Source organism: Neovison vison, chromosome 8, assembly GCF_020171115.1.
Source record: "Neovison vison isolate M4711 chromosome 8, ASM_NN_V1, whole genome shotgun sequence".
Lineage (NCBI taxonomy): Eukaryota > Metazoa > Chordata > Mammalia > Carnivora > Mustelidae > Neogale > Neogale vison.
The window spans coordinates 18,906,614-18,928,261 of NC_058098.1; positions in this window are offsets into that span (position 1 = coordinate 18,906,614).

The window sequence follows — 21,648 nt, forward strand, 5'->3', positions numbered from 1 at the left end:
ACCAAGCATTCTCTCTGGCCAAAATTAAGTCAGACTGGGTGACAGCTGTAGGTTACCTTTACTGAGGGCCTATAATGTGTCAGGTCACGTGCTAGGTGTCATTATATACATACAAGTCTTTTATTTCAATTACGGGGTTTATTACCATCAAGAGGTTCTGAGTCCCACCTTGATAGCACGTCATTGCTTTTATTTCTTTCCATGTCTTATTGCATTGGTGAAATGTTGCCATCTTCCTTGCACTCTTGAGCCATCTCAGCAGTGATTTCCACTTTCTTTCTAGCCTCAGATTGCTTTAGGGAACTCTGCTCTTGATTCTACCCTTCCACAATCCTCTTCTGTTTGTGATATTCCCGGGGGAACAGGTCTTATCTGATCTATATGTCACTGTAGACACATTTATCAGGTTGTTGACAGTACCCATGACTCCAGGTATCTTGAATCTGGGGCTGCCAGCTAGTACGCAGGACACTGGGATCAGGTATAACTCTCATGGGGCGGTGTCGACAAGGTTTGCACAGGGACCAGAGACCATCCAAACAGACTGAATTCCAGCAGCCAGTGATAATAATGGTGAACATTCATTAGGCATATTTTGCAGGCACTAGGTTAAACCAGTAGTTCTCAAGCAGGAAGGACATCAGAGGATTTTGGAAATGTCTAGAGATACTTTCTGTTGTCCTAACTGAGGGGAAGGTGTGCTACCAGCCTCCAGTCGGTGTAGGTTGGGCTAAACATCCTACAATGCACAGGATGCCCCACACAGCAAGCGATGATCTAGTCTGAAATTTCACTAGTGCTGGGGTTGAGAAACTTTGGGTTAAATGCTCTACGTGCACTATCTCATGTAGTCATCAAACCAGCCCTGTGAAGCAGCTGCTATGTTATTACCACCCTCTCCTGTTTAGAGCTGGAGGAGCTGCACATTAGAAGCATGAAACAATTTACCCAAGTTCACCGAGCTGGAGAGTGACAGAGCTCAGCGATGATCCCAAGTTTGGCTAACTCCAAAGTCTGCGTAAAAGATTGGGCCAACTGAGCTTGTAGGTCAGGACAAGGAGCATGGCTCAGGAGCTGATTCTCAGGGGTTCCTGAGGACTCTAGGGCCCCCTAAGGCCCAGTAACTACTACCAAGTCTTGTTGTCACTGCAGGAGAACATGGAAGCTCAGCCCCCACCTGCTGGGGCCACGGTCTCCCAGGGGTGCTTGGATTGACCTGGGTGGAGGGTGCTGATCTTGACTGCTCTGAGCTGAGCTGAACTAGAGAAGGCAGGACATCATTCTAGTAACTGCAGTATCAGTCCCATGGCCCTGATGTCTCCAGCTCTGGACTCAAGTGCAGGGAGGAGACTCTGACAGCTGGTGAAATATGCTCACAGCCAAGTGAGAGATGTGGCAATGTGCCAGACGTCAGGTCTCCTCCTCTGATGTAGTCTGCAAATGCACTCAGAATATTGACACAATGGGAATTGACATGTGCGTAGACACAGGCCTGGTATCCAGTAGGCTCCCAATAATGAATGAAGGAACCAATCAGATGAAGGAATGGACACCTCTCCTATGAGATCAAACCTTGGAATATAGTGAGAGGGCTGGGCAGAGATCATGGAGGGGAAGGCAGAGCCAGGTCTGTGGGGTGATGCTTTGGTGGATGGGGTAACACCAAGTCTTCCAGGGGTCAGCCAAGCAGCAGCTGGAGCTGCATCTTCTGGAACACAAGCCTCAGGAGACTGCAGGGAAGGCTGACTCCAAGCACCTTAGGGGCTTGGCTAATTTTTGGACTGCATTGTTGGAATGTTTGGCAACCAGGCCTTAAACTCAGTGACCTCCCAGACCCAGGAGTTGCAGAGCCTGGAGGAACCTTCTTCCCCAGGACATCCCCTGGGTGAGGGTTGAGATCACAGATGGACTCAGGAATTTAGTTTATTGTTCCTGGGGTGGAAATAATTCTCATTATTCTGGTTTCCCCTTTCTAGGTCCTTTCAAAGACCATATTTATACCAATAAACTGGTGCCATGGAGTCCAGAGAGATCAGCTAAAGGCACAGAACTCTGGGAGCTTTCTTGTGGTGGTTGTTGTTGTTTTCCTCTATGGAGGTAAGGGGAGGACGGATTGGGGGTGGGAAAGGGAACTGAAATTCATCAATGGTTTATTTTGGGTTGAGTGCTTTTCATGGTCACATTAACGAGGTGGCAGAGTGACCTGTAATGGCACAAGGCAGATCTGGGTGAAGTAAACTTCAGTTTACTCCTTGGTAAAAAGGGCTAATACTTGTACCTATTTTCTAGAATTTTGATGAAGATTTAATGAGCTGATATACAATATGGGCTCAGTCTAGCAGCTGTCAAAGAATTAAGACCTCACTGAATGTTCGCCAGTGTTGTAGCTGCTTCAAATGTATCACTCTTCCCTATCCTGGGAGGGGGGACTCACTGTCCCCATTTATGTATGAGAAAGTCAAAGCTTGGCCGGGTTACTGTGGTTCAGCTTTGCTCTCAGTTCCTCTGGCAAGTCTCTGCTGGCCTCCAAGGCCAGGGCAGGTGTCCCCTGTCTATGTGGCCCAGGCCCCTGCTCTTTCCTCCCAGCTTTCATTGCAACATAGAGTGAGTGCCTGCTCACAATCCCAGCCCCTGCCATGAAGACAGCCTCCAGGCCCAAAGGATCCTTCTCGGCTGTGATGAGCACCAAGCAGAGCACTGGTTCATGGTGAAAGCTGAGGAGACTTAGGTAATTCAAAGCCATTGGGCCCAGTGGTCTACAATTGGGTTTGCTTCTTTCTTACGGTGTGTATATGTGTGTGTGTTCTTTCTTAGGAGTGCTGAGTAAAGGGGGTGGCTGAGGACATCATTTAGTTGTTAGTAGGTCTTTTCTCTGGCATAGTGACAATGGCAAACTCAGCCTATTTTCCCTCTCCTTGCTGCCCACCTCTCTCAACCAATTTCTACACAACCTAAGATTTCCAAAGAGAGAAAACCAATGTACTACCCATCTAGAAGAGATTGGGAGTCAGTTGTAGGTTTCCTTGGTGCAGAAATACACAAATCACAATGGAAACTTGCAAATAGGGAAACAGTAGCTGATTTCGGCATAGGGTTCTGAATCTTTCAATGACCTGGTCAGTTTTCTTCTTTCACTTTTCATCCCCAGCTCATCCAGTTCTCCCATATCCCATGAGGATTGCTCAACATGGGATCTTGGCCAGCTGATGGAGGGTGAGCTCAACTCCACAGAGGAGTTATTAATTAATTAGTGCAATGGTTTGAGCTCCTACTCTGTGCCAGTCCCTGCACTAAGCACTGAGGGTACAACGCAGGATAAAAAGAGACAAGGGCCTGCCTTCCATAGCTTACACTTTGGTGGGAGATAGAGGTGATACTCATGTAGTCACACTTTGGACTTATGTAATGAATCCAAAACTACACATAGATACAGTTGCTCTGGAGGAAAAAAAATAGTTCTGTGGGGACTTGACCTAGCTTGGATGATCAAGGAAGAGTTTCCTTAGGAAGTAAAACTGGGCAGGGATCTGATGAATGGATAGGAGGTGGTGGTTTGAATGTTCCAGACAAAGGGAATGGCTTGTGCAAAGTCTCTGTGGAGACCTGGAAATAAACAAAGGACTTAGGGTGAGAACATGGAAGTGGAAGGTGCACAGGGTGTAAGCTAGGCTGGAAGGGCAGGCAGTGACCCATTGTGTGGGTCTTGCAGGCTAATGTTAGGATTTGGCTTCAAGTCTAACAAAAGTGGGAAGCCATAAGAGGGGATTTAGAAGCTGGGATGCAATTTGGTTTATTTCTTTAAAGATTGTTCTGGCTGCTGTGGGAAAATGAAGAGTGTCTGAGTGCACTTGGGGAAACCAGTGAGGAGACAAAGCTGGCTGTCTAGAGGAAGGCAATGGTTGCATGGACATGAAAGGCAGAGGGGATGAGGAGCAGAACGTGGGCTTCAGAGATAGCAACGCGAGGACTGGGGCAAGGGGAGTTGTCAATGGAGACTTCCAGGTTTCTGGTTTGGAACTGGCAGGATGGTGGCCCCACTTTGGGACACCAAGGATGCTGATCGAGGGTGAAGTTAAGGGGTGGAGGGAGGCAGATGAAGAACATGGCCTTGGACCCAGTGGGCTTCAAGGCTTGGAGGACATCTGAGCGTAGATGCTAGTAGGCAGTTAGATGTATGTGTGTGCCCCTCTCGCTCTGCAGTTCTTCTGAGAACTGATCCAGGAACACTTTAAGGCTCAGCTTCATTTCTCTGTTGTTGCTAGTGGGAAGGGCTCTCCTGAGTGGGAGGGGGCATCCATCTTTATCCTGGCCAAGCAAATGTACATCTTTCTTTTATCATTTTTAATAATGTCATTCATCTATTTACTGATTTATTTAACCAACTTTTATTGAGTATGCTGATTTAGATTCTGGACACAGAGGAGAAGACAGATGGAGTCTCAGCTTTCATGAAGATTGCACACCAGTTGGGGAGATACGCAACAATCAAGAAAACGAATATGCAAACAAGGTAATTTCCAATGACTTTAGGGAAGGCATCTCTGAGGAGTGACACTGGAGGGGAGCCTGATGAATGAGCCAGCCAGTCATGTGAAGTGGCAATGGGGGACAGCTGTGGGAACACCCATGTGTAGGTCCCAAGGTTGCATATTTGAACAATAGAAAAGAGGCCAGAGTGCCAGTTCAGTAAACAAGGCGGAGAGTGAGAGGAGATGAGACTGTGAAGACCACAGGGGTGGACCACATAAGCTGTGGTGGATTTTGTTTTAAGTGCATTGGGAAGGCATGGAAGGCTTTAAAACAGGGAATGATCTATCCTGATTTGTCAACTAAAAAGATCACTGTGGCTGCTGTGTAGAAAATATGTTGTTGGAAGGCCAAGGGTAGAAGTAAAGAGTTCGGTGAAAGGATGTTCCAATTGTCCTTGGGAGAGGTGCTGAGGCCTGGACCGAGATGGTGGTGGTGGTCATTGGCTCTGAAGCCTTTCTTCTATGTGTTTACGTGAATGACAAATGTCCCATGCCCAGAGGGACTTTATAATTAATTCTGTCATCCATTGCTTACCATAGCTACCACTATGGGTATTTTGCAAAACAAAGAAGGGCGAATGAGTATTTCTATTAAGCAATTTATAAGCCTCATTTCCCTTATAGTTCAGCATCATTGTTTTTTTTTTTCCTCACCAACTACATTATTGATCATTGTGATGGTTAATTTTATGAGTCAACTTGAACAAGTCATGAGGAGCCCAGATATTTGATCAAACTTTCTTTTGGGTGTTTCTGTGAAGGTTTTTGTGAAAGAGATAAACCTTTAAATTGGTAGACTGAGTAAAGGAGATGGTCTTCCCCATTATGGGTGGGCCTCGTCCAATCACTTGAAGACCTCAGTCAATCAGTTGACTAGAAGAAAAGGGCAGAGTAAGACAGAATCCTTTCTTGCGTGACTGCCTTTGAGTGGGAATATCAGCCTTTTCCCTGACTTCAGACTCAAATAGAAACATTGGTTTTTCCTGGGTCTTGAGCCCCTAACTTTTAGACAGAAATGATACCCTCAGTTTTCCTGGTTCTCAGGACTTTGGACTCGGGCTGGAACTAAACCATTGGCTCTCTTGGATCTCCAACTTTCTCACTCACTCTGCAAATCTTAGAACTTTCCTGTCTCCATAACCACCTGGGTCAATTCTTTATAATAAATTTATATATATATGTACATATATATATAAATATATAACATAATATATATATACACACACACACACAAAGAGGTTTATTAGAAGGACTGACTCTATATGTTTTTTATACACACACATTTGTAGGCAGAAAAAACAAATATACAAATATACAAATATATATGTATATACATACACACATATATATGTGTATACACAGAGATTTCTTATATACATATACGTATATAGACCATGCACACATCCTATTGGTTTTGTTTCTCTGGAGAATACTGACCAATACAATGAACCAATGCTTTGTGTTATCATCGGGAAGACCCAGGAGCAGAGATAGAAACATGGTGGCTCCTCTGGGCACAGAGGTGATTCTGCAATCTAGATCCGGCAACAGACATCTAGGTTTTGAGAAAAACTCCTGGAAGATTGCACTTTATTTTCCTTTTTTCTTTTAAAAATTATGTTATGTTAGTCACCATACAGTACATCATTAGTATTTGATGTAGTGTTCCAAGATTAATTGTTTGTATGTAACACCCAGTGTTCCATGCAATCTGTGCCCTCCTTAATACCCATCACCTGGCTGACCCATCCTTCCCAGGCCCCTCCGCTCTAAAACCCTCAGTTTGTTTCCCCGAGGCCATAGTCTCTCATGGTTCATCTCTCTCTCTGATTTCCACCCCCTTCACTTTCCCCTTCCTTCTCCTAGTGTCCTCCATGCTATTTGTTATGCTCCACAAATAAGTGAAACCATATGATAATTGACTCTCTCTGCCTGACTTACTTCACTTCAGCATAATCTCCTCCAGTCCTGTCCATGTTGATGCAAATGTTGGGGATTCATCCTTTCTGGTGGCTGAGTAATATTCCATTGCACTGTATTTTCAAAAGCATGAAGAAGCATGATTGGTTTAGGAAAAGCCAGATTGTTCACGGTGCCCAGATCATAGTTTTGGCACTAGGAGCAGTCATTTAGCTGGAGTAGGGACAGCAGGGAGGAAAGGCTGGATGAGATCTGGCAACATTAAGGAGCTGAAGAATGCTGTAGAACAGAGGACTGACACACTCAAAGGCACACTCCAGAAAGGCTGGTTGCTGTGAGAAAGGCCTAGAGAGGGCGAGGCAGGGAACAGGGAACAGGATTAGGAATCTGCCGCCATAATCCCAGGGACTGAGAGGCAGCCCCTGGGTTCAGGCCTGGGTGTGGGGATGGAGGGGACAGGGCACCCTGAGGGATGCTTAGAGGTGTTGGCGGCAGGGCTTGGTGGTGGTTGGACACAGAGGGAGCCAGAGACACAGGATGGAGAATTCCCAAGGTTTCCATCCCACTGCAGCTGTCCTGGGGCAGCCAGCCCCCCGCTGACGAGCTTCTCCGACTGAGATCTCTGAGTGGGCTCAGCCAAGGGGAGCTACCCAGCTGGGCCAGCCCCGAGTGGCAAGCCACAGAATTATGAGCAGAATAGAGATCTGTTGTTTCTAGCCACTAAGCTGTTGGGTGGCCAGTTGGACAGCACAAGGAAGTGGTACAGGCATTTACGATGTAGACATAAAGCTAAAATCAGCAGGGGCTGGTGTGTGGTCATTATGTTTCACTGCACTCTGCAGGCGTTCATGAAGGCGAAATGAGACTAAGAAAGCTCCTTGGTTCGCCCGCTCATAAAGTTCTTACAATACTTTGTTTAAGGAATCAGTGTACACTTCTCCAGAAAATTCTGGAATTTCCAGAAAATTCCAGAAAAGTGTTTTGCCCCTCTGATGGCTTTAGGTCCTCATCCCTGTCATAATGGAATTGTGCCCTATTTGAAGACAAACAGTCCAATGGGTGCAGAACTTTCCTGGTTTCAGCATCGAAAGTCCCACATCCTGCAAAGCCCTTCAGCATCAGACAAACCGGGACTGTGGGTCACCCTGTTGTGCTTTGCCGCTTGCAAGTTCATGTTCACCCATTGGCTTCTGATGGGGGCGGTGGGAGCCGGAGGAGGGGTGGCAGTGTGCTGTTACCCGTTTGATAGACAGTGAAGCTGAGCTCTGGCAAGTCTGAAATGCCCCTCGGACCGCCCAGCTGGAAGGCAGCCAAGAGAGGAGCTGAACCCAAGGGCAGCCTGATGTGCATACCTGAGCCTGTTCTCGTACACCTGCTACATGGGGCAGTGACACCCGCCCCTGATGGCACAGCCGTGGAAGTGAGGAGCTGCACCCCAGACACACTCCAGCATGCCAACACCTCTCCATCTGGATCATGTTCAAATGTATCATTCGAGGTCTGACGCCAAGAGAGAGGAGTTCACGGCTTATTTCGTAGCTCACTCCATGGAGAGAGGTGACTCGGGCCACGGCCAACCCTGACCCTACCCTCCGAGGCCAGGGCAGCTGCCAGCTCCAATCTGACAATGGCACTGAGGACAAGACTCGGTTCCAGAGTGCAACTTCGGAGAATCCAGAAAAAGATGAGGCAGGCAAGGGGGAAAAGGACAGGACTAGAGAACTGGTCTCGTCTCTTTCAGGAGCTGTGTTGATTCTCGATCGTGAACTCTTTGTCTGAAAAGAAAATCCATTTTTCATACATTCAGAATTCCAAGCTGCCGAACATTTCCTTCCGTGATGAGACGCATTCAGAACAAAAACGTGCAGCCTGATTTGTCTTTCCCTGAAATCAAAGGCACTGTTCGAAAGAGACTGCGCTCGCCACACAAAGGTAGCAGATGTTTGCTGAAATTGAGCCACGCAAGCATGCACACGTTCAATCTCGGGAGCATTTCGGTTTTTGAAAAGAGGAACAGTTTTGTGTCATTCTGTGATGCACGGAAGCTTCTCGTACTGGTGCTCAGGTGGGGTGTGGATGAGGGCAGGTTTGCACCGGAAGGCTCTGCAGGGGAGGAGGGGGCAGGGTGCATTCCATCATCGAGGGCCCATGGAGCACCCAGCGTCCACCCAGGACGGTGTTAGGTGCGGCATCTGGGGGGCGCAGGGCCTTCAGGGTGCTATGATCTTAATTCTTGCCCTCCAAGAGTCTCTAAGACTTCCTGCCCTCACAGTTTTGGAAAGCTGATTGTAAAGCTGAACTAGCTTTTAACTTCCCAGGCATATTTCCCTTGTGTCATTCCCGTCTCTCCGAGATTTCTCCCTGTCCCTCACTCCTGGGATGTGATCAGTTACAGAAACCTGCATAGTCTCTCCCCCCAAAATGGAATTCAGAATTCATCCCCTGTTTCCATTTGCAATGCAGATTTGATCCCTTCTCCTCTATGCCCAAGACACCAGAAACACCCTGGTTACCGTTCCCATGCTGTTGTGCCGTGATCCCTTCCCAGGTCACAATGGGAGCTCCTGGAGGTTAGGTTCACCTTGACTTTCTCAGTAGCCAGGACAGGGTCTGGCATCTTCCTGGGGTTCATCAATATGCATGAGTGAATGAGGAAGGAAGAATGTAAATGATGGGATTTTCCTTAACCACCTCCCACCATGCCCTTAGGACCCCTCCATCTCTATTCCCACAGCCCCCCCCCTTTTCTTTTTTTTACATGCCAACTCCTATTCGCCCTTCAAGATCCAGTGCCCTTGTTGCCTCCTTCAGGAAGTCCTCCTGATATCCTTAGCCTGTGTGGCTTATTCGTTTCTCCCCCTGCACTTCCACAGCGTCCTGGACGTATGTGCCCAACAGAATACATACTCTAATGACATGTCTGAGTTCTTGCTTGTCCCTGCCAGGGATGGCAGGTCGATTTAGCTTCACAGCTCTGTTCTGCCTGATGTTGCTGCCCGAAGCAGCGTTGAGCTGGATTCTGAGGGTGCCTTTGAAGCAGTATAGTCATATATATGTAATGTTTATAATTTCTGTAATACATTTAGTTTTTCAGTGTATTGGAGAGAGCAGACCAATTTCCTCAGCAGCAGTAAATCTGAAGACCATGACATCAATGATAAGAGGTGATGACGCAGAGAGGCACATGTGGGTCAGCCTGCTGGCCGGTGCGGCTTCTGGAAGATAAAGCCTGGTTAGTGCAGAGAGGCTAAGGATTACTGATCCCAAGACCCAGGTGGGGAAGGGGCGTGAAGCCATCCTTTAGCTTCTGTTCTCTTTCCTGTGCAAGATGGTTGCTTAGAGAGAAAGTTCTCTCAATTCTCAGCTTACTCCATGCCAGGCAGGCCCTGGGCACACGGCCCTGACTCTGATGGTTATGGGCATACACTTTAGGTTTAGGAAAATTGGGTTAGAACCCCCACTCGGTCAGTTCCAGATGTATGATTTAGGACAAGTTACTTAGCTTCTCGAAGCCCCGCTTTCCTTAAAAGGAAAGGGAGCTTCATACTCCATGTCGGCCTTTGTAGAGTTACTAGCACATGCCAGGCAGTGTGTTTCGTGTTATCTACTCTTCCCGGGCTTGAGGGAACTACCATTCCCGTCCCCACGTCACAGAGGAGAAACCGAGGCTCAAGATGCTTGGGTAACAAGTTCAAGGTCACTTAGCTGGAAAGCTCCAAGTCTGGGTAGACACCCAGACAACCTGACCTCATGTCCAGTCCTCTTAGCTGTGACTCTCATTAATTGCTTTATGACAAAGATTTCTGTAAGAATTACATGAGCTAATTTTTAAAATGGGGCTCTAAGTTGCTTAATAAGTAATAGTTTTTTATAATACTTACAGAGTATGTTATGGACTATGCAAAACAGACAGGCTCACATTCCAAGAAAATACAAAAGAGGCCCTCAGAATTTTGGACACATAATATTTCAGTTTTAATGATAACTTATTTTTATACTGTAAACGTCAAGGAAGAAGTAGCCGACTCCTTATCAAGGCTGTGAAAATCGGCTGTCTTGAGACTTCTCCTTTGCTTGCTTTCCAAAAATGGAGAAGCCCTTACATGGTTTCAACGGGGGAAGATGAAGACCCAAGAATTTTGAAGACTTCATAGTTCCAGGAACAGGTAGACATTCTTTCAGGTCCAAGGACACAAAAAGACTTACAACAGAGATGGAAGACAAATGAATGGAAAGAAGGCGGGCACGGGGGAATGCAGGTATCAGAGGACATGGGATTCTTTCTTTCTGAATCTTAGGCCCCCAGTTCAGAAATCCAGGAGTCTGTGAACTCTCATTATTTTGCTCAGCTACTCTTCTGCTTCTGCACCTTCCCTGAGACCAAGAAATACATTTCCTTATGATTTTTGTCTCTTCCTTAGTATGAGTTCTATCATTTAATTCAGGAAAATAGTAATTAGGAGGCCCAAAGCAGTGAGCAGACTCACCGGGGTCCCACAACTATTGAGGGGTGGTATGGAATTTCTCCTGGGCTCTCGTTGACACTGCTTCTGCCTGACAGTGGAGCCCACCACCCCAGACCAGAGTTGTGACTGCCACAGACCCCTTGCACCTGTGCAGCCATTTCAGCAGGCTGCCTGGTTTCCTGGGATTTGGGGGATCGGAGGCCACTGCCTGCTCTCTAGTGCTTTCTTCTGGGCCAAAGGGCAGCTGCCGGTCCTACTTGAGGGTCCCAGCCAAGGTCGCTCTGCAGAGCAGAAATGGAGTCTTCCCATGCCAGGCCTGGCCCCAGAACCATTCTGCCAGGAGCTTTCTTTAGGGAAGTCTCTCTGATCCTTGGCCAGGAAACCAAGAACGAACAAATCTTCCTCTTTCAAGATAGCCCTCTCCACTGACCGAAAGGCCAAGACAGAGGGAAAGGCTGCACAGAAAGGGCCTGACATGTCACACTCATGGTTCTGGCCTGGCTTTTTTTAGAAAAGGAGCTCTTTCCCATGGTAAAGGGGAGAAGTCAGACTTTCCTGTTCCTCTTGGGCCGGGCATGAAGCAATCTTCAGCCCCGATGTTGACACCAGGTCAAACCCCCAGACCTTCTCTCTAGGCCTGGCCCCTTGGACTTCTGAGCTCTGATCCTGGCAGCAAGAAAATGATCCACTGGCTAGGGGTTCCACAGCAGCAAGATCTGGAGCAGGACAGGGGCAGGGACCCATCTCTGGGGCACATAGCTTGACTTGGCTCCCAGTTCCCTTTCACTCTGGCCAGGAGGCCCTGGTCAAGTTACTTAGCTTTTCTACCACTCTTCGTGGTAGAGTGGAGAAATTGCACTCTTGACCCAGAAGGGTTATTTATAGGAAAAAGTGAGATGATCTCTGTGGAGAGCTTGGTGTAGGGCTTGGCATAGGATACACCCTCAAGAGACATTAGTTCCTGTCAAGGTTCCTGAAGTTCCCACCTCAGTTTATCTGAACAACCACACAGTACATGGGAGTAAGGATTGTAGACTTAGAGGGGGAGCCTCTGGATTTCCCGAGAACCTGGTTCAAATCCTGCGCCCACCCCCCATATCAGTAACAGTGTGAAGCTGGAAAAGCTTGTTCTTTTCTTTCAGCTTGAGTTTTTGTCTCCCTTGCTTGGTTTTTATTGGTGTGGGGGGTGGTGGGGATTTCTGAATGTGTGATAACCATTCCCATGATTACAAAGGGATCAAGTCAAACCCATCCAGTGGAGGGCCTGAGCCTCTGTGTGTGGGGCGGACCGCCATCAAATATGAGCAGATGAGTCCATCTCCCAGTCTGGTGTGTGTGGTGGGGAAAATCCAATGGAAAAATTAGGGTCTGAGTGGCTTTCTCGGTTTGATCATTCACTTTTTCGTTGTTCCCAGGGCCTGGTACAGGGCCTGGCTTATCTTAAGCCCTCAGTGGATACTTGTCCAATTAAAAAAGGCTTTGCTAATGCCAACAGAGTTCTGTTCTGACCGGGCTGGTTCTGTGGGCAGGACCCCATGCTTGGAATTGCCCTGTGCATGGTTTAATGCTCTCCTCTTGCCATCTTGAAGCTCTTAATACTTTTTGCAAAAGGGCCTTTCATTTCCATTTTGCTCTCAGCCCTACAAATTATGCTGCAGGTCCTGTGCACTGACAAAAATACCCAGAAGAAAATCCAAGCCGCTCAGGCTGACTTGCTTGCTCCGCCCTGTTGCCTCTCTTCTGGAACTCTAGCCACCCAGGCCTGTTCCTTTAATAGGTCATGGCCCCAACCTCTCCCAGCTGATCCTGTGGTTGGCTCCTAAGTCACCTCCACTGGAAGGCTCACCCTGGCTACCTTCCCAGTCACTTTCTGTCTTATTAACCTGATTTATACTCTTTATATCATTATTATATATATATATATATATATATATATATATACATACATATATTTATATCATTATTCTTCTATCTGAAATCTCCTTGTTTCTTATTAGTGGACTTGTTTGTTTTCTGTCTTCTGCAGTAGACTAACCCCAGTGAGGAAGGCAGTGGTCTTCCTGTCTTATTCCCTGCCGTATTCTCCAAGCATTGTACAGGCCTCAGCACACTGTTGGTACTCAATAAATGCTCATTGGCTTGTGAATGAATGGAATTGGCAGGGTTGGACTTTCATCTCTGATCTCTGGGACTCTCTTGGATGGGAAGGTGAGAGCTGAGTTGGCAACAGGCACCTGAGTTGAGAATGGGGATGGCTGTGTGGGTCCCCAGTCCTTGTCACTGAGCAAGGTGGCCACCCCACCCGTATTCTCCTGACAACAGAGGCTGGGCTCCTGGCTCAGGCCCCTGCAGTGGGAGTCCACTCCATACACTGGGACTTAGAAAGGTCTGAGCAGCTGCTGTGGACCAAGAGGTGGGAAACCAGAGCTTGACTGCTGTAAAAATCCTGGATCAGGGGCCATTTAATCCATGGCTCCATTTTGCAGGTAAGAACATTGAGGCTTAGGGAAAGGAAGAAACCTATTCGGTAGCCATAACATTAGCAGCAAAATCCGAGCCCAACCCAACCCAAGCCAAACCAACTAATCAAACACAAAGAAACAACGCAATCAGAGGCAGTATAGCATAAAGGATACTATTAAATGCATCAATATTTACAAGGTGCTTAGACAGTTTCCTAAGCATTAAGAGTTCTTTCACTGTTCCAGGAAATTTGCAAGACCCTTACTCGTAGCATGTTATTGAATGCTCCTGGCAGCTTATCATATTGTATTCCCATTCTACAGATGAGGAAATGAAGGCCCCAGCTAGGGAGTGGAAGGACTGGGATGTGACCCTGTGTTGGCTGACTCTAGGGCTGAGTTCTTAACATCTTCCCTGGATTGCAGTTATGGGTAGAGTGGGCCTGGCATCTCTGTACTCTTTCCCAGCACCGAGTAGGCAACTGGCCCGAGTGGGAAATGCCTCTGATTCACATTTGCTCTGCTGGGAAGCCACCTTACTCATTGGATCATTCATGCTGGAAGTATCCTCTGCTGTCTCCCTGTGCGTGGGGTCATGCCAGAAACTGCGGGCAGCTAGGTGAAGCCAAACACCTTCTGTGTGTTAGAGCAGCAGTCCCAGCATCAGGGGGACTGGCAACAGGTGGGGTGCATGCCGGAGAGCCACTGGGCCCAGGCAAGCTGACTCTGCTGTCCCTCCTGGTGTCCTCGGCCACCTTCTGTGGAGGGTACAGCTGACACAGGGGTCATGAATGGCTGGGATCCCAGATACACCAGAGCAGACCAAGGCCAGGCATTGTGCTGGGCTCTGAGGACACCTCTGAAAGCAAATCAGTCATAACCTCCCAGGCCCCATGTGTTAGAGGGCCAGCCAACATAGAAGGGAGCAAAGAGAAAAAAAATAATCACTCACCCTAAAAGGTGCACAGAGCGAAAGAATGAGGAAGTTATCTGGTGGTTTGGGGGCTGACTTCTCTCAGCTCATGAGAGACAACTGTTAAAAATTCAGGAGTTTTGTGAGCTGGGGGTCAGACACAGGCATTATAAAAAATCAGATTGTGCAATTTACAAGGAAATAAATATTAAAAATTTAAAAATATGTGTTACTTCTTTTTTTTTTTTAAGATTTTATTTACTTATTTGACAGACAGAGATCACAAGTAGGCAGAGAGGCAGGCAGAGAGAGAGGAAGGGAAGCAGGCTCCCCGCTGAGCAGAGAGCCCGATGTGGGGCTCGATCCCAGAACCCTGAGATCATGACCTGAGCCGAAGGCAGAGGCTCAACCCACTGAGCCACCGAGGCACCCCAAAATGCATTACTTCTTAATTATCTTACTCCTCTCTATGTCCTGGAAATGATGTACTCCTGTTGTATCCGTCCAGTGGAGGTACCCTCTCCTGGTGTGTCTCCCTTCCCAACACCACAGTCAGGGACCGCACACTGGGAGCCTGACATGGACTCTGACGGGAGTCTTTATTAAAAGCGCCCAGAATGGCAAACACAACAAAATTAGAGCTTCTGTTTTTCTTTGAGAGTCAGTTCTTAAACCTTTCTAGCACAAGAGCATAACAGAAGAACGGACCTCAGGCAGGGAGGTGGCAGTGTTTTTGGCGAGACCCCGAAGGACCAGAGGGGTCGACCATATAACTAACCATACAGAATTTCACCTGGAGGGAAGACCAAGGGTGAAGTCTTGAGGCACAGTTGTTTCTGGGAATGAAAAGGAGACCCAGAAGGCTGTTGGGGAGTACAGATAGTTCTGGAGCCCTGAGTGAGGGGAGAGGAAGCTGGAAAAGTGGGCAGGGAGCTTGCATTTTATTTGAGGTGCAGGGGGAAGCCAGCAGAAGGGCCTCGGGCGTCCACCTGGATTCCAGAATGCTGCCTCATCCCCACCTCCGGGGCGCTCCGTGTCTCTGCTCCTTCTGCCCTGGCACTTTCTCCAGAATTGCAGGGGCGGGCAGGACGTGAATTCTCTTGGGGGCCACCTTCCACCACAGAAGACGGAAAGTGGTGGATCAAGCCTCCTGTTTTGCAGCTGGAGAGTTCTAGGAGGCCTCCCAAGTCCTTTTCAGGGACCCTGGAGCTCTCAGACCCCTCTGGCTACCAGAATGACCTCAGCAATGTCCCCTTTGGTCAGCTGGGGCCCTTTCTCTGTCTCCCACTCTTGGCTCCTTCACGCATGCTTCCTGGGATCAACTCCCAAATCAATTACTTGCCCCAAAGTCCCTGTCTCAGGCTCTGCTGTGGGGGTCCCCCTACTAAGATGAGGGTTCTATGGGGGTGATGGGAACAAAGTGAGCACAGAATGGGTGAATTGGGAATGGGCTGGAGGTGCCACTTCTGCCCTCCCCCTCAGCTTCCTCTATCTATGCCTGGGGCCCTGCCCTTCTCCTTCAGGGTCCCCTCTCCGGGGCCCCAGAATTAGTCCTGATCAGGAAAAGCCTGGATCCTTTGCTAAGGCCTGAGTGCGTCAGCCAGGAGGTAAATCAGAGCCGGCACCATGGTGGGGGGACCCTCCGGAGACCACACTGTATCTTTGCCTAGTGCCCACCCCTCCCTGGTGGCCTGGGGTCAGCCTGCTGATGCAGACCCCACTAGGCCGGCCTCTTACCTGCTGGTCCCCGTCTTCTCCTGAGGGTGTCCTCATCCTGTCCTTCCCCATGGTTCTGCCTAGATCTGCTGGTTTGGCTAGCTGTCCGAGTCCTCATGTGGCCGCGTGGCTGGTCCCCAGCACTGGTTTATGCCACATGGACCTCCATCGTGTGGATTTTTCAGGTCCTCTGCCATCGGGTGCAACCCCACCCTATTAACCCAGCCTGTGGCAAGTAGGATACCCTCTTCCTCAGGCTCCCCAGTTCAGCATAGGTTAGCAACTGACTTAGGGTAAGCTTTGAGATGTGTTTCTATTGTAGTGAGAGGGTCTGGAACTGAGCATCTCAGGGTTGGGGTTGTGGCTGGCTTGTGTGCTCAGCACAGCCTCTATACACCCCTTTCTGAATCTTTCCCTTCTTGGCTCTCCAAAAGCCATGTACTTCTAATTCCCCTCCACTTTGCAACCTCCCCCCCTGCCGCAAGGCAGGCCCTGCATCAGGACACACGTTGCCTGCAGCAGTGGACCCCACTCCTTCTAGGACGTTCTTCCTTGGCTCCATGCCCGGGAAGCCGGCCTATTCTCCTCCCTCTCCCCTGGGGGCCTGGCTCTCTTCCCCACCATCGGCTCCTCCTGCTGCTCCCTTCTGAAGCTCTCCAGAACATTCTGACTCATCCTCTGACTCAGGTGGAGTCTATTTCTGTTCCCACGTTCTGCACCCTGATGGGCTGGAGATCACAGTTGTCATTCTGGGGGTGGGAGGGGGAGAGCTAGGTTCCCGTGTGTGTGCTTCTGCCTGTGTGCCCATGTGCATGTGGAAGGCACTTCCTCCAAGAAGCTGGGGAGGGTGGTTCTCCTCTTCCTTTCCCACCTTATATCCCCCCAACTTCCCAAGAGCGGACAAGCATCCTCAAGGCCCCAGAAGGGATGCGTGGCGGCATCTTCATAAGATGATGGTACTACGGAAGACGATTTTTAGCAAAGAAAGTCTGAGCTGACGACCGATTTCCACAAACTCTGAATCTCAGAATTTCTGCATATGACAAGAGCCTGGGAGTTGAAGGCAAGCACCCACTCGACATTTTGGGCCTCAAAGAGACCCAGAACCATGTCTGAAATTAGCCAGCAAGCAAGTGGCTGAGCTGGATTCGAATCATAATTAATTCGTGCCCCAGCTGATGCCAGACAGTTTTTCTATCCTCTTTCCTTGTCCCTCTTTAGGCAGGAGCCCCCTTCCTCTATAGCCACTTGTAGCTGTTAGTTGAAATGTGGGGGACTGAACTGAGAAGTGAGTGTAAGTGTAAAATGAACACCAGATTTCAAAGACGTAGCATAAAAAATAATAGGGAAAAACCTCATTAATGCTTTTGTACATTAATTGCAGGTTTGAGATGGTAATATTTTGGATATATTGGATTAAGTAAAATACCATAAAATTAATTTCACCCATTTTCTTTTAGTTTTTAAAATGTGCCTACTAGAAAATTTTAAATTCCATGTGTAATTTAAATATGTAATGGCTCATGTTTGTGGCTCACATTATGTTTCTATTGGGGCCGATCAACCCTCAGGCGAAATCTGGCCCAGTGCCTGTTTATATAAATAAAGTTTTATTGAAACATAACCAGGATCCTTCATTTACATAGTGTCTATGGGCAACTCAGCTTTACAATAGCAGAGTCCAGTATTTGAGATGGAGACATTTTGACCCTCAAAGCCTGAAATACTTACTCTCCCGCCCTTTACTGAAAAATTCTGCTGACTCTTGCACTAGACCATCAATTTCATGAGAACAAGGATTATGAGCTTGACACAGAGTAAGTGCTTAATAAGTATGAATTGACTGAATGGATGACTTGGTTAGTTTTGGAGGGTGAGTTTGTTGGAATTCCAGGCAGAGGGGATAGTGTATGTCAAGGCAGGGGGTCAGGAAATGGCACTGAGCCTGCTGGTGTTGGGTGTGTGAGGTGGTCCTTTATTGAAAATTAGCTGACTCTTGCTCTAGGTCCTTATTTCCGCCTCCTCCTTGATCCCTTGCCTGGTGTCGCTCTTTCTCGGGCAACTTCTATTCTGCTTACCCAAACCCAAACCCACCAAATCACTGAGCTGTCCAGAATCTTCAACGGCCTGGCCATCGCTTGGAGGAGGAAGTCAAAACTTCTTAGCGAGGACTTGCAGGTCCTCCCACGCTGGCCTGCCTTCTCCCCTCCCTCGCTCCTGGCCTGCTCCTGCCCGGGAGCCCCACCCGTTCTGGTCTTCGTGCCTTTCTTCGTCTCCGTCTGCCTGCAAACCTCGCCTTGATCTCTGCAAGTCAAATATCCACCCTTCCAGGCTCAGCTCCAATATTTCTTCCTGGAGACACCATGTGGCGTTTTGCCAGTTTGAGTTTCTTTTAAATAATTGTTACTGTAAGATAAATGATAGGAGGCAGTCAGTTCCCACAGCACGTTGTACCTTTTTTTTTTTTCTTCACTGCAGCCTTAATAATTGAAAGCAGGAAATTTCACTTTTTATCTAGTACTTACTGTGTTCACTCCACTAAGCTCTCCCCATGTACAGTCTTTGAAAATTCTCTCGACTTTATGAAAGAGGATCCATTTAACCTCCATTTTACAGATGAGGAAACAGACTCAGAGATGTGATGTAAGAATAGTGAATGGTGACCCTGAACTTCAAATCCAAGTTGGTTGGACTCTGGAACACAAAGTCTTAACCTGAGTTTTGTGCTCTTTCCTGAGGTTACTTCCTATTCATCCATGCCTGGGCTCCTCTTTCCTCCCACAAAGACCCCCATTCCAGGTCCTAAAAGCGGTTGTGACTGGGGACAGTCTAGTCCCTGCTCTGAGAACTGAGTCAGCCAAGAGGTAATTCAAACCCAGTGGGTTTTTGTGGAGACCACTCCAGACCTCACTCCAGACCTCACTACATGCCACACCTTCAAGTTAAGTACAAATGAACTCTGCTCCTTTTTAGGTCCTGACACAAAGGTCACCTCCACAGAAAAGTCCTCCATGATTGCCTAGACTGGGTTGGATCTTGGATATATGTTTTCGTAGTGCTCAGATCTTCTCTTTCCATAACTCTCGTCACATCTGAAGTTTTTTGGTCATGATTCCTTTATCATCTGTTTCCCCTGCTAGACGAAGCATCAGGGTGCAGGGGCTTTGTTCATTGTTGGATTTCCAGCGCTGCCCCAATGCCCCGCACATGCGAGGCACGCTGTGAATGCTCGAATGGATGAATGAAAGTCAGTTTGTTCTCCTTGCCTAGATATCATATCAGCCTCACTGGTCTCCAAATCCATAGGGAAGCAGAGAAGCATGTGAGTTTCTGTCCTTTCCCTGCCCCTTCCTGAATGACTTCGTGTAGAAGACACTGGTATGTGTTGAAAGGAGATTATGAGAGATCGATGATCATGAGGCCAGCAATGTCTGATCTTGAGCAGAACTCGAGACTAAAAGCCCCTTCTTGGGCCTCAGCCGAGGCAACCCACCCACCATGTGCCCTGTGGAGGCACAGCCTGTGACTGACGACCCAGCTGAGGGAGAGGCGGGGGCAGATCCCCTGCCTCCCAGATGGGCCTGTGGCGCAGGCGGGGTGCCAGGCGGATCTCCACAACCAGCCCCCCTCTCCCTGCCCTGAGGGAGTGCTGAGAAGCCTGCTGATCAATCACAAGGGATAGATCCCCTGCTGGGAGGAGGACTTGGAGGAGGAGTTTAATCCCAAAGTGTAGCCAATGGCTACCCACGTTTCTCCTCCACAGTGGGCGTAGGTTGAGGACTTGGGTTTTCACCTGGTTGAAAAGAATCTGGGGCCGGGAAACCTGGCCTGCCCTGTTCATCCTTTCCCCCCATCCCCCTACCCCTTTTTAAAAGATTTTTATTTATTTGAGAGAGAGCAAGCATACATGCGGGAGCATGAGCCGGGGCAGAGGGAGATAAGAAAGGACAAGCAGACGCCCTACTGAGCACGGAACCCAGTGTGGGACTTGATCCCAGGACCCTGAGATCATGACCTGAGCAGAAGTCGGAGGCTTAACCAACTGAGTCACTGATGGCCTCCAGTCAATCTTACACATTTCAGAGCTTGGCTGTTGGGTGGGAAGGTCATCCTGTGGCGCGGTGCTGGAGAATCCAGTCTCACGGGCTGGGTCCAGGTGTGACCAAATCACTGTGGTTTGCCTGGGACTGTCCTGTTTTTAGAGCTACAAGTCCCCCTGCCAGGACATCCCTCATCCTGGGCAAACCCAGAAATTGATCACCATTCCTGAGTGACCCTTGCTCTAAGGGATCAGCTGCAGTGTCAGAGGTCCATCGCTGGGTGCAGGGTATCTCTTCATCAGTTGGACACAAGACTGCAAGATTTCTGGGGGTTCATAGTTGGTCTGGAGCTGGGGACAGGCAGCAGCCAGCTCAGGCTTGTGAATCCGACCAGCCCACAGGGACTGGTATGAACTGTTTTAGATCCAATGTCAAAAACCAGTGTTTTTAAGCCAGGTGGTCTGGTCTGCTGGGCTCTGATGTGGTCACATAGAGCTGGCCTGGGTCTTGGGAGATACATTCGTACATAGCAGAATAAGCCAGGCCTGAGAATAAGCCAGGACTGAGTATACAATGGAAATCTAAGGTGAGCTACTTGTGTGATTAAAGATTTTCTAGTAGCTATATTAAAAAAAAGAAACCGATGAAATGAATTTTAGTAATACACCCTATTTAGCTCTATTAGCCAAAAATGTTATCATTTTAACTTGTGATCAATATAAAATTTATTTATTTGACAGACAGAGATCACAAGTAGGCAGAGAGGCAGGCAGAGAGAGAGGAAGGGAAGCAGGCTCCCCGCTGAGCAGAGAGCCCGATGTGGGGCCTCGATCCCAGTACCCTGGGATCATGACCTGAGCCAAAGGCAGAGGCTTTAACCCACTGAGCCACCCAGGCGCCCCAGTATAAAATTTTTAATGAGGTAATATACTTTAAAAAAAAATTCAGCACACCTTGATTTTGACCAGCCACATTTTCAAGGACATAGGCAGCTGGTTCTGGGCAGCGCAGGACAAGGCACTCTGATGGAAGGCAGAGGATCTCTGTTCAGATAGGGCTTCTGAGGTCTCAGCAGGCCCATTTTGAGGGGATACGTGGGGTCCTTGAAGACGAAGACATATCTGTAGATTTCAAAGTCGTTGGTTGTCCCGGTGTGATACTGAAGCTATCTAGGGATCCTGTCTGGGGACAGTAGGTCCTCTGGGGCAAGAGTGGTATTGTCATAGCTCTCCTTGGTAGGGTAGGCAGACTGCGAGGAAGAATGCCTGTGGGCACGGCTGGGGAGGGGCTCTTTCTTATTCTTGGAGAAGACCGGAGTCAGCCTGCAGTCTCCGCAAGCCTGAATCCTAATGGAGCAAATGGGAACAATAAGCCCTTGCTGGGAGACTGTGCCAGGGACAGGGCACACCTCAGGGGCAGGTTGTGAACTCTGTTCTGGGTCTGGTTCCCATCTCAGCATCCGGCTTCCCATCTCGGTGTCCAGGGAACCCCAGCCTTCGAGCCCCAGTGCTTCTTAAGAATTGTTCTGCAGGGGCACCTGGGTGGCTCAGTGGGTTAAGCCTCTGCCTTTGGCTCAGGTCATGATCCCAGGGTACTGGGATC